The sequence below is a fragment of the Barbus barbus genome (assembly GCF_936440315.1).
Source record: "Barbus barbus genome assembly, chromosome: 6".
In the NCBI taxonomy this organism is placed as follows: Eukaryota; Metazoa; Chordata; class Actinopteri; order Cypriniformes; family Cyprinidae; genus Barbus; species Barbus barbus.
In genome coordinates, this window is record NC_136734.1 from 40,794,024 (window position 1) to 40,807,619 (window position 13,596).

Consider the following 13,596-nt stretch of genomic DNA (forward strand, 5'->3'; position numbering starts at 1 on the left):
GAAAAGTGTGTGAAAAATGATGTTTTATGGTCGGTCACAATTGTGACAGGTGGGTGGGATCATGTGTGTACTAAATTAACATATTTCTGCAGTCATAAAAATTGATATATATCTCAGCCCAGCTATTTTAAGCTCATCACATTCTAGGGTTACTATTATGCATAAAAAGCATTATACAACACTGATAGTAGAACTGAGATAAAATACATACAAATACTACTTACTTTACTTTATTATAACATATAAAACTGTTATATAGTGCTGCCAGTATTACAACATCAATATTGTAACTTATTTGTAACATTTGAATTTAATTTATTGCAATATTTCGTCATTGCAACATTTTAGTGCAGCTTTCACTAACCACTGCTATTGGATTTATATGCTTATCTAAAGCATTGTATTATCCCACCGACATCAACATTTTTAGTCATTCTATGACCACACTCAACAAAACTGAATAATTGTGAATTTATGTATTAATACCAGACACCTTAAAGATAATGTGGACCAAAAATCTTTGCATTATCTTTATGTTAACATACTTTATTAGCCTTTTGTTTTGGAGCTTTGCCCTATACTTTGGCCTATACTCAGAGAGAACACAATGTCAGCTGCAGTCAAGATACGCTATTGAACCACATTCATCCATTTAGAGGAGTCAAAGCCCAACCAAAGCAATGTTTATGAAGGTAAAATGACGTCAAAAATATTTGCATGTGCAGGGTAATATTTGTGAATGTGTATGTGACATTGCAAGCGTAAAATGAATTTGCATGCGCAAATAAGTTTTGCAAAGCTGTAAATCAAGTTATAAACTCAAGAAAACAGGACTTGCATCATTGTACTATGCTTCATAAATGTTCTTCTGAAAGACACATGCAGTTTTATTTTGTTATCACTAGAGGGTTACAGGGGATGAGTCCAAAATACAGCCGAGGTTCCCAGTAGAAGGTTGTGTTTGGAGCTCAACTGGCTCGTTTTCATTCACTCATTCTTTGGACTATACTGAGTAATGTAGGGAACAGTGGATTAGGGTATAGGGGGCGATTGCAGATACAGCCGTAATGTAAATCACACAATCAACTGTGCAACTCATCCTTGTGTTTGTTTGGATCGATGCTTAATCTGAAGTTAACATAATAAATGAGGTTTATAGTTGCACTTCTGCCAGAATTTGATAAAGGGCTACTTATTCACCAGCTATCTTTGTGCTATATCTTAAGAGATTATCATTTCTGTCAAGGGGTTTAAAGTGCTGATTTATGGCCATTTTCATGGGTGTGTTGAATATGACGATGTGGGTTTATAATAATACAAAGTGTCAAGCAGTTTGCAAAGTCTTGGGAAGTTTAGCTTCACTGTTTTCTTTTTATGGGCTGTGAAGTTTGCATACGGGAGAACAGGAGAATGCATTTCTCTGTCATTTTTAAGGATGCATTTATTATAAGGGACTGATACAAAATGCAATGTACTTATAATACAATGCAATCATATTACAAAGTTTTACTATACGATAATTTTTACTGAACCATTTGATTTGCATGGATCCATTACTATAACAATATCCCCAGCAATTTATTTGTCTTATATTTGTATAATAATGCCATTCAGTGGTCTTATCTCATTACACCTGAGTATTTCTTATGTTTGTAAGTAGAGCTCAATTATCTATAATCTCACTAAACCAGAGCTCAAATATTAAAAACCACATTTTCCAAAGACTACAGCTCTTCAGACTGTTAAAACTAAAGGATGTCAGCTGGTAAAAAGTGTAAGGATCATCTGATGGATATTTAGCTTAATGATGAAATCCCATATTAATTCCTATAAATATTTGTTAGTCAAATGCATACTGTGTGAAACCTCAGATACTGTCATACTGAACACAGCGACTCTGACAGATAATTCACTGAATGAACAAAACTCAACGTTATGATCATGTGTAACTGCTATTTTCTCACAACTTCTCCATTAATCATAGAACAACCACTACCATTGGGCTTTCTAAATTACAATTGCCCCTAATTAACAGTAATTTAATTGTAATCTGTTCTATAAAAATAATATCAACAGTTGCATCAATAAAGCCATAAAGATAAACTAGGAGTCATGCAGTGAATGACCAGGCTTTATGTTACCTATGGATCTACTTCTTTGCTGTTTTACTGCTGCTTTGTTCTACACTGAAAAAATATATAAAAACAAATATAAATAAATCCTCCCATCAGGATAACGCACATGACCGTATTTAACTGTAAGATTACATATAATGTAAAATTTTAATAATTTTAAATAATTTACTGATTAGTTTTTATTTACTGTAGCTTTTTACAGTATTTTTCTGTAACAACTACAAACCTTTTTTTTTTTTACAGCATAGTAGTCTTCACTATGAACCGATTTAGATAAAACTGTGTACGGAGTAAACAAATCTGCAAATCTGTGTAATGAAATATCTAAAAACTGCTAAATGTCGCCATCGTGTGGAGCGAGAGATATCACACTTTGTTTATTATTATTATTATTATTATTATTAGACCATATCCAGGGGGCGTGGTTGGATCTGGGCGTTGCTAGCACTATGCTCTACTGTTGGAGCTACAGGAAAGCTTTAGAGAAACAGAAAGGTTCTTCAGGTGTTAAAGGTTCTTTATGGAACCATGTAGACAAAAAAGGTTCTTCTATGGCATCGTGAAGCACCTTTATTTCTAAGAGTGTAGTAGGTTTTATAGGACTAATCAACATGAATAATGATTTAATAACTATAAATTAAAGTATTTCTGCCATGATTATTCTAAACTGCAATTGTACAGAATAATGTTAAAGTAGATAAATTGTTACGGAAGGGGACTCCACACGAGAGAGATGGTAAAAAGGTAAGATTTATTAAAGCTGATGAGCGGTGATGGATGACTGACTAGGAGAGTTCAGATAGCAGATACTTTGAGATGACTGGATACTTGAATGACTGGTCTTGGTGTCTTGACAGGAGCTCGTGGATATCGATGGTCACTTCTGGCTGGACAGAGACTCGGGAGAAGGATCTGGATGCTGGACACGGATGATGACAACACTTGGAGGAAACACAAGAGGTAAGTACACACACAGGTTGGGAACAGGTCGATAGCTGAGATAGCATACGAGAGTCCACTGCGTCCGAACGAGACCGGACGTCTGACGGCTGTGAGGTGTGTGGTTTTATAGTGGCTGGTGATGAGGTGATGATTCAGTGCAGGTCTGCTCAGTACTCTGGTGAGGGTGCTCGCTGTGATTGGGTGGACTGAGAGCCTGGTCCATCTGTGACAAAAATACATTAGAAATACATTATAATGGATTAGAATACATCACATCCGGTCGGCCGGTCGCATGCATGCAGTCTAGCTGCAGAAGTTTAATTATTTTAACACATCCAAAGCTCAAATCGAATCTGAAATTTGTGCAGATGCATATGATCGGAACTCCATGCACTACTTTTCATTGAAAATGAGTGACTTCCGGTCTGTTGTTTGTTGGAGATGGTGCGAAGGCGGCTATAGGCCCAAATGGCACACTTCATGTCTTTGAAACCGTAGGGTGTCCCATTCGTCATTTGAGCTTTCAGAAGGGTGCTTTGTCCCCTGCTATGCTCCCTCAATGTGCGCTTCTGCTGAGGAGATCTCTACTCGTGTTTAGAAAACAATAGACACCATCACAACATTTGTAATGGTTATAATGTGACTTGAACTGGTTTTAATGGGAACTGTAATGGACCCTGTGGGTCTCTACTGGTAACTGGTCACCTTCTATTGGTGGCTGGTTAAAACCAATAAATCCTAACGGAATATCTCCCAAAACACACTACAGAAAACCATTTTTAACGGTTTTAATGTTTGTAATGGTATTTGTAGATAGAATTGGCTTCTGTTGCTTTTTTCAGCAGGGAAGTGTGCACTAAGAGGAAGACAGCGAGGGTTTAGGGTGAGATTTGGGACAGGGCCCTAGTTTCCTGCAGAGATCAGCTCAAACCCTAGTTAAACACACCTGAGCCGACTATTAAAAGTCTTCAGGAGGATCGCTGGAAGAATCATAGGCAGGTGTTGAAGCGTGTTGGAAATCATCTTTGCAGGACAGTGGGTCTCCAGCAGCACTATCTACCAATCAGTACCTACTATTTTTTCATCCCACATTTTTATAACGTAATAGTATATAATGCATATTGTATGTATATAGAACATTGTAACCAACCAGTAATGACAACTGAATATTTATAATCTGAATATTTCCATACCATTCAGAAAGAATTATTTGGAACAGTGTACTAAAGTGAAAAGCTTGCAGACTAATTATAGTAATGACTGAGGTTAATTTCACTGGAGGGATCACTGCAATAAAATACGCTCTTCCTTTGTATTTTTGTCTTGTTTTTAGTATAAATATCTAAAAATTTACTTCACAAGTAAAATGACTTGTTTTCTAAAAAAATATCAAATGTTTATTATTTTTGCTTAAAACAAACAAAAATATCTGCCAGTGGGGTAAAAAAAATAAAATCTTAATTCAAGGACTAAACAAGATTATTTTTCTTACCCCATTTGCAGATATTTTTAATTGTTTTAAGCAAAAAAATAACAAAATGTGGATAATTGTTTTCCAGAAAACAAGACATAATTTCTTAAATTATTTTTCTTAAGTAAATGCTTCTTAATTCCAGAATTTGTAGACATTTATATTAGAAAACAAGACAAAAATGCTTGAAGAAAATCAGTTTTTGCAGTTTTTCTGTAGGGCTTCAGTATTTCTCAGAGAGAGGTGTTTCCTCACAATGCCGAGTGAACCCATTGAATATGAGTCCTGTTAACTGAGATTACAATAAAAATTAAATAATAAAAAAATGTAATAACCTTACAAACCTTTCACAGCTGACCCAATATCAGTCATGTTCATGCATATTCAGTTCTTCTTACAGAAGGCAACTTATAGCCAGGGGCCTCATTTATATAATGTTGAATAGGAACCTTCCTACATTTGATCGTACGATTATTTCTCAAATGTGTGTTTGTGTGATTCAGATAACGAGTGTGTGTACACCTCACTTCCAGATGTGATTCTGACACTCTGCCCCAAAGAGAAGTGTGTGTGTTCCCTTAGAATGATCTTTACCACGTTTTTATGACTCTGAACATTGGTGTGAATTTGAACAAACACACACTCTAAGATCAAATCTGTGCATGTTTGGTATTGGGACTCTGTTCCACTGCTTAGGAGCAAGAATTGAACAATTGGGTGTGAGGAGCAACTCTTATTGTGAACAGAAGGGGGCGCTGGTTGACCAGAAGTGACTGATCCTAGCTGTTTATTTGAGGGTACAAGGGCCAATGACTAACCAGGATCATTCATCTGATTGAAATAAGATGTCTTTGATGAGACCAGTTTATTCAGGTTTCTGAAATGGAAACCAAGCACGTTTTCTAGTTCAGTGGTCAAAATATCATTGAAATCGCGCTTCTTATCTACGAACTAAATAATAGGGACAATGCATTTTGTATGTTTTTGTTTTTAATTGTTGTGGGTTCCATATACTATTACATGATATGTATTATGATGTTTGCATGTCAAACTGACCCAATAACTGATCAATTCAACAAGAATCTAACAATAAAACAGCAAATAATAACCACTACAAACAGAAGAAAAAAATTAAAAAATATTCTACCAAAACTGTAAATTTACAAAAACACATGACAAAAAAAAAACATGTATTTAGTTCACAAACATTTTAATGTTTTGTAATTTTATTTGAATTTCTTTTCACAAATATATGAAAGTATGTGGTTACACTTTATTTTGATAGTCCACTTTAGACATTTTACTAACTATAAGTAACTTTGTAACTACATGTCTACTAGCTCTCAGAGTAGACTGTTAGGATAGGTTTAGGGTTAGTAGAGTAAGTTGACATATACTTGCAAAGTTTCTGATAGTCAGTATGCTGTATGTTGTGGATCCATCAAAATAAAGTGTTAGAAGATATTAAGCAGACAGTCTACTAATACTCTAATGACTGCTAGTTGACATGTAGTTACAAAGTTACTTACTGTTAGTAGAATGTCTAAAGTGGACTATTGAATTAAAGTGTTAGCAAGTATTTAATATATTAATTCCGTGGCACATTTCTTGGAGTCAGGTGTGACTGATTAGGGACACATGCAAACTATGCAAACCTTGAAAACCTTGCACTAACTGGTGATAACAGCTCTCTGCTCTGGTCCAGGGTCAGTTCTTCACTGGCTCAAGGAATCAGTGTAGCTCGAATGTTTCGAATGTGCTGTGAAATGGGACATTTTCAGGGGAACAGGACACCAGAACCCAGAAGACTGGGACATCTGGCCACTCCTAAGGAACTGGTTTACTTCATAAAACATAGTTTTTTTTACCAGTTGTATAGAACATTAGAATTTGAATTAATTTTAGATTTTATAATCATGCGCTCTTTGTGTATAATACACTCGTAGAAGACGAGAGACCCGGAAACCATCTGTACATGGGTCATGTGATCACGAAGGTCTCGACCAATCAGGATGCAGCATCAGTCTTGTTTTCTTGTTTCTTGTTTTTCTGCGTTTGCGCTCCTTTTGAGATCCTTTTAGTGTTAAATATAGTAAATATTATTTTTAATTATATAAAAGTGATCTGGCTCTGAATAAAAGTTCTGATAGAAATCATTTTGCTCTGTATCCTAAGGCATCGTTCCATATACATTCCTGTTTTGGATTTCCTGTTTAGCCAGTTTTTTCACTCTATTCTAGACCACCCACCCTCACAATGCAGATGTGCTGTAAATCATTTGGATGAACGATAAGCCTCTTCACCAGAGATTTTGCTTCTCAAATCCGAACCAGCACACCTTCATCTGCAGCAGTGAATACAGTAAATGCAGGCATAATGTATGGTGTACTTCACAACTGTGAAACTGCATTCCAGTCATCATTGTGTGGTTCTGGAGAGCCACAGTACAGCACATGTTCTATGTGCCCTCAGTTTCACACGTGATTGAAATCATCAGCTCCTCGGCAGAGAGTTAAACGAAACTTGTTCTGTCAGATAAAACAAACATACAACTGGAATAAACCCACGACCTCCCTTGGAATATAGATTTTGATTGCCAAAATCTGGCATTAAGCTTTGTTATCCAGTAGAAGAACGCAGAATATATCTAAACTGTTTCTTGTTGTTATTTTTTGTAAACAAGTGTGCTGCAGTAGATTACGTGAAACGCTACAAGGAGGATATATAATACAGGATATATTTAGAGATGGTGACTGCTGGTGTTTGGAAAAGACAAGAGCTGTGAATCTCTCTGTTTTAATCATGCACTACTCTTTATAAAATAAAGATATTTCAATAAGAGAGCAGTTCGTATGTGCATCACGTGCAAAGGCTGAATTTAAATATTTTTCAACTACACCTTTATTAATCTGAACAAAATATGTGCTTACTAAAAATGCACAGATATACATAAACTTAAGGTCTTTTAGAAGTAGTATGTTCAGCAATGGTTTGCAGTCATTGGAACTATTGGAGAGTTCAGAAAACTCTAGTCTGAGAATTAAAGTTACGCATAAAAACTCTTGCTTAACACATTGCAATACAAATTAGCATTGGTGACTGCCGTAGCTCTCAGACGAAGGAGTTAACTGCGTTCGTCTGTTACAGCAGATTACTTTTGATCACTTGCCAAATCAGCTCTATACGAGCGTGCTAAGTCTGAATGCCACATGAAAGAGAAGACTGTTGCAATCTATTAGCTACTGCAGGCTGGAGGAGTATCGAGTCGAACTGTTGCGTTTAGCCGTGAGCAGGGGTGGAGGTGTGCATATCGCATGCTTTTATAGATATTTGCATATTAGCTGTGATGAGCAATATGGAGATGAGTGTCTCTGTATCTGTGAACGCCTGTGAGTCATCTGTGGCAACTTGTTGGCTATTGAGTGCAAAGTGTGTGTTTGTGTGGCAGCCATCAACCTCTCCCACATCTGGGTGTGGTAGAAACGTCAATATCATGATCATTAAAGGGCTCGTCATTTACTCCCCCTGTATGTCGTTCCACAACTGTGTGGCTTTCTTTTGCTGTGGAACATAGAAGAAGATATTTTGAGAAATGTCTCTGTTTTTGTCGATGCAGTGGAAGTCAGTGGGCACCAAACGATGACTGAGTCATTTTTAGTTGAACTATCCATCTATCAGCTATGAATAATTGTAAATAAGAAGATTAGCATTATATAGTAAGGTGAAACATAATTCTGCATTTTACAGGACACTCTGAAGCTGTTCAGTTGTTGAAAGGATTATTGCTGAACACAGGGAAAACTCTCTAATAAACTGCATGACAGTGAGGAAGAGTAAATCATTGTGTCTTTTTTATAGTTAGGCAAGTACACATGTACACAGTATTCATATAATATGCAAACTAATTTTGGATGAGATTAATCGTAATTAATCATTTGACAGCACTATATATACATATTAATCAAAAGATTAATCATAATTAATCGTGTCCAAGATAAAAGTTTTTTATTTACATAATATATTTATTATGTAAATAGAAATACACATAGTATATATATTTTTAAATATTTACATTCACATCATTTATATTATATTTAAATATTCTTAATATTGGCAGAGAGTCACATCCGTCAGCAGCAATCACCAGATCACAGTCACCTGAGTTCTAATCACCCTCATCAGCACTCCTATATACAGCCCTCTCTCTCTAACACTCATTGTCTCGAGCAGTAACCAGACTCCGTATGCACTTCCCTGCGATTCCAGCTCTCCACTCCCCTGTGAACGAGACAGATATAAGTTCTCACCAAGACATTCGGAATTGGGCTAAGCATCAAGATACTCACCTGCTCATCACTCTCCTCACGATCTGCTTTGCCTGTCAATAAATCATCCTGTTGTTTTCGCCTCTGTTTGTGACAGAATACTGGACCAACACCGGCCTTCATCCCCAATGGAGATCAACACTCTTCGTGCTCACCGTCCGAAAGAAGGTGTTTTTACAGTATAGTGTCCTCATCACTACACTGGGGTGTTAGGACCCACACAGACCACAGGGTGAGCACCCCCTGCTGGCCTCACTAACACCTCTTCCAACAGAAGCCTATCAGGAGGTCTCCCATCCAGGTACTGACCAGCTCAACCCTGCTTAGCTTCAGTGGGTGACCAGTCTTGGGCTGCAGGGTGATATGGCTGTGGCTTTTTATACATAATAAATATACACAGTACACAAACATATATCATGTAAACAAAACTATTTTGGATGCGATTAATACTTTGACAGCACTTATTTAGATAATATCAATATAGACAATATAAGCAGTAGTCTGAGATTTTATTTTGTTAGAAAGGAATTTCATTTGTTCATTAGTACTTTCATTTAACAAACATGCATTCAACTGATCAAAATTACAGTATTGTCACAAAAAAAGTATTAAGTATTTAAAATAAATGCTGTTCTCAGGTTAATTTTTTAGTATCCCAGAAAAAAAAAGCATCACGTGTCCACAAAAAATACTGGGCAGCACAACTGTGTTCAACATTGATAATAATCAGAAATGTTTGTTGAGCAGTAAATCAGTATATTATTATGATTTCTGAAGATCATGTGACACTGAAGACTGGAGTAATGATGCTGAAAATACAGCTGCAGATCACAGAAATACATTATATTTTTTTAAATATATTACAATATCACTGTGTGTGTGTTTCTGATCAAATAAATGCAGTCTTACTGAGAATAAGAGACTTTAAAAAAAAAAATACACACACATATATATATATATATAAGTAAACGTACCTATTAAGCACACTTCCATCTTTGAGATCAGATTATAAAAAGAAAAAGTAATTTATTATCCTACTTGATATCTTAACTCATTGATATGTTTGTTATTAAGGATAAGATTGTGTGCTACGCTAACATATTACTGCACAGGCATTACTGGCACGTACTTTTACATCCATAATATTATAAATGAACAGTTTATTGCTGGTCTGTGGTTTTACAGTGCTGTAATTTTGAAAGAGTTCATATTTTAAGGTGAGCTTAAAGGGTGCACTACAGCATCAGTGTGACATCAATAAGAAAAAGTATTAGATATTGTTAATAATAGTTGTTCATATTAAAATATGCATGAACTTAATAAATGACCTAGATTATTTAGCAACATCTTGTCATTTTAATAAATATCACAAGAAATGTATTAAATTATTGCTGCTCTCTTTAAGCTCTTCTACATTGAAAGTCTGTGTAAATACTTCATAAACAGTCAATTTAAGTTAATCTTTATAAAATGTCTAATAACTTATTTTAACAGCTTTAAGATGACAAAATAAAGACTATAATCAATAACTATAATTTATGGCCAAACATGAAGGAGGCATGTCGTCCATCAGAAACCTGTCATATCTGTCCAGGAAAAGAAGCAACTAAAGGCTGGAACACACTACACACCTTTTAATCATACACTTAACGACTCTGTAAATAGTCCCAAAGGAACACTGTCCATCACACACTAAACGACTGAGGATCACACACTAGCAGACTTTAAATCCCTTCCGATCACAACAAACTCACACGCTTTGTTTCTGTGTTCATGCCCATGAATTAAACGTTTTATTGCTGTGTTTTATTTATTTTTTGAATGTGTTATTCAGCTGAAAGTGGACTTGAATAGATGTTGATGTGTGTTTAGATGACACTTCACTATAATATATAACTCATCAAATTGAATGCCCTGTTGATTGATTTTAGGTTTTTTTTTTTTTTTTTTTTTTAATTAACTTTGTACCTTCAAATAAAACATTTTTCAACTATTATTTAAAAAGATTTTTTTAAATAAACAAGAATTTTTGCATTTAATGATTGAAATTCTTTTGCCATTTAAAATAAAATAAAATATTTTATGTGAGAGATTATTTTATTTGAACAACTTTTTGTACCAAAACCAGTATCTTGTGCACTAAAAGTGTCTCTTTATACGTTTACCCTATATATATATATATATATATATATATATATATATATATATATATATATATATATATATATATATATATATATATATATATATATATATATATATATATATATATATATATATATATATATATATATATATATATTATATATATATAATAATTTATACGGAATTTAGTCATGTTTAAAACTATGAACTATGTATTTTTATGATTATAGTTTATTGAGCATAAACCAGCGCTACATTTTGTCCACTCGTGATCAGTGTATTGCAGAGATGGAAAGTAACGAATTACATTTACTCGCGTTACTGTAATTGAGTAGCTTTTTTGTGTACTTCCACTTTTTAAAGTAATTTTTAAAATCTGTCATTTTACTTTTACTTAAGTATATTTAGTTTGAAGTATTGTACTTCGCTGCATTTTAAAACACATTAATTACTGAGTAAAAAAAAAAAAAAAAAAAATCGCTCCCTGGAAACTGCTGCAGTAAATAATGGGCAGGAGAACAAACTGGAGCTAAAATCAGAAGACAGACAGACAGACAGGTGTTAATGATGCAGATCCAGCTGAACACCAAACCCCGTCGTATTCTGCTGAAGTTGAACTCGAAGGAAATGAAGTGAACCCCTATTTATGCTCTATTATGCAGTGTAAGTGTTTGCCTAGGGAGACTAACTAGCATCTTATAAAATCTCGACATCACCCCTTCGCAAGGATGTAGAGGTAAATACTTGCATCATTGCATTAGTGGTTAAAATGAAGCTTTGACAGTTTAGCAAGAGGTTCTGCACAAATTAGCCAAAAAGACCGTAGTGCAGGGTGTGCGATATATATAGTCTGCGATAATATCATAATTGTGGTTTTAACGATGTGCGGTTTGACAGAACAGTATTTAGCCCAAAACTCTCCACAGAGTGCAGTGAAGTCTAGATTAGACTAGTGTGCGTGTGCTTGAGTGTGTTCTTTCACTGCGGGATGCAGTCTGTTCAAATGCATTTAGAATTATCACAAAATTGAAGATTTAGAGACAGAACATTTATATATTTATATCATTTTATATAGTAAATCAATATCACACAAAGAATGCTGTTTTTTCTCCAAAAATCAGCATGATTACATACATATATATATATATATATTTTTTTTTACAACAGTTCAAAAAACAATAAGTTAATTAAGAGACTTGCGTTTTAGACACCATATTGCCTGTTTTTGCTCTATTTCGTCAACAAAAATAATTCCAAACACAGCCCCAGTGTCTCTGAGCATTGAAGGTGTTTCGTTCCTGAATGAATCAACCGTTTAAATGAATCGGTTCAATCGCAAAGACTCACTTATTCAGTGACTTTCTGCCACCTACTGGCGGTTTTAATTTCACATTTAATTTCTACATTTTATGTCTTATATATCAAAACATTATTTGTCACTGCAGGTTAAATGCATTCATGTCCTGCATTAAACAGTGTGTAAATACATCTAAATGCCACTTCAGATGAAGCTCCTGTGTTTCTTTTGCATTACAAAGATGAATTTTGTTGATACTGATTTAATTTGCCTGGAAACAGCCCAAATGTGTTATTCTAAATGACTGATTCCTTTAATTAAAAACTACTAGTTTGAGATTTATAGGCCTATCCCAGGGGTATCAAACTCAGTTCCTGGAGGGCCGCAGCCCTGCCGAGTTTAGTTCCAACCCTGCTCCAACAAATAAGCCTAAATGATTAGATTAGCAGAATCAGATGTGTTTAATTAGGGTTATATCTATACTGTTGTAGGGCTGTGGCCGTCCAGGAGCTGAGTTTGACACCCTTGGTCTATCCCAGTTTTGCCCCCTCCCTCTGTTAAAAAGTAACTAAGTCCAATTTTAAATGAGCTACTTTTTACTTTTACTTGAGTAGATTTTTAGACTGGTACTTTTACTTGTACTGAAGTAAAATTTCATTAATGTAATGGTACTTTTACTTGAGTAGAATATACTCTTTCCACCTCTGGTGTATTATAATATGATCTCTGTCTCTGAGAATGAAAGTGCTGATTCTCATAAGCTTCATATCACCAGTGGATGGCGCTTTAATATCGCAGATCAGGAGCAGGTCGAACCCAAAGATATGGATCCTCAGTACTAAATGTCTTGATACTTGTTTTCAGGCTGTATTAATATAACAAACGACCATTTAAATAAATGATGCCGGTAATGCAACGTCGAATGTTTTCATGTTAATTTTTACGCGACAACAGAACGAATGATTTTGCAATCAAAGCCTAATCAGCCTATATATCCCAGTCACGGGTTCAGTTCTGCATTATAGGCTGGCAGGGGGCATTCTTCGCTGAATATTTCGGTGGAAACTATTATAGATGGGAAACAATCAAATAAGAATCATTTGAGAATTATTTAATAGTCAAGTCCACATTCTTTTGAAAATATAGAATTGCAATTTTAGTTTATCCATTTATTATATTCTCACTTGTTTTTTAATTGCATGTTATTATATTTTTCCAAATTATGGTTGAATTATTTGTATTATTATGTATTTCATTATTAATAGCCTAAACAAAACAACA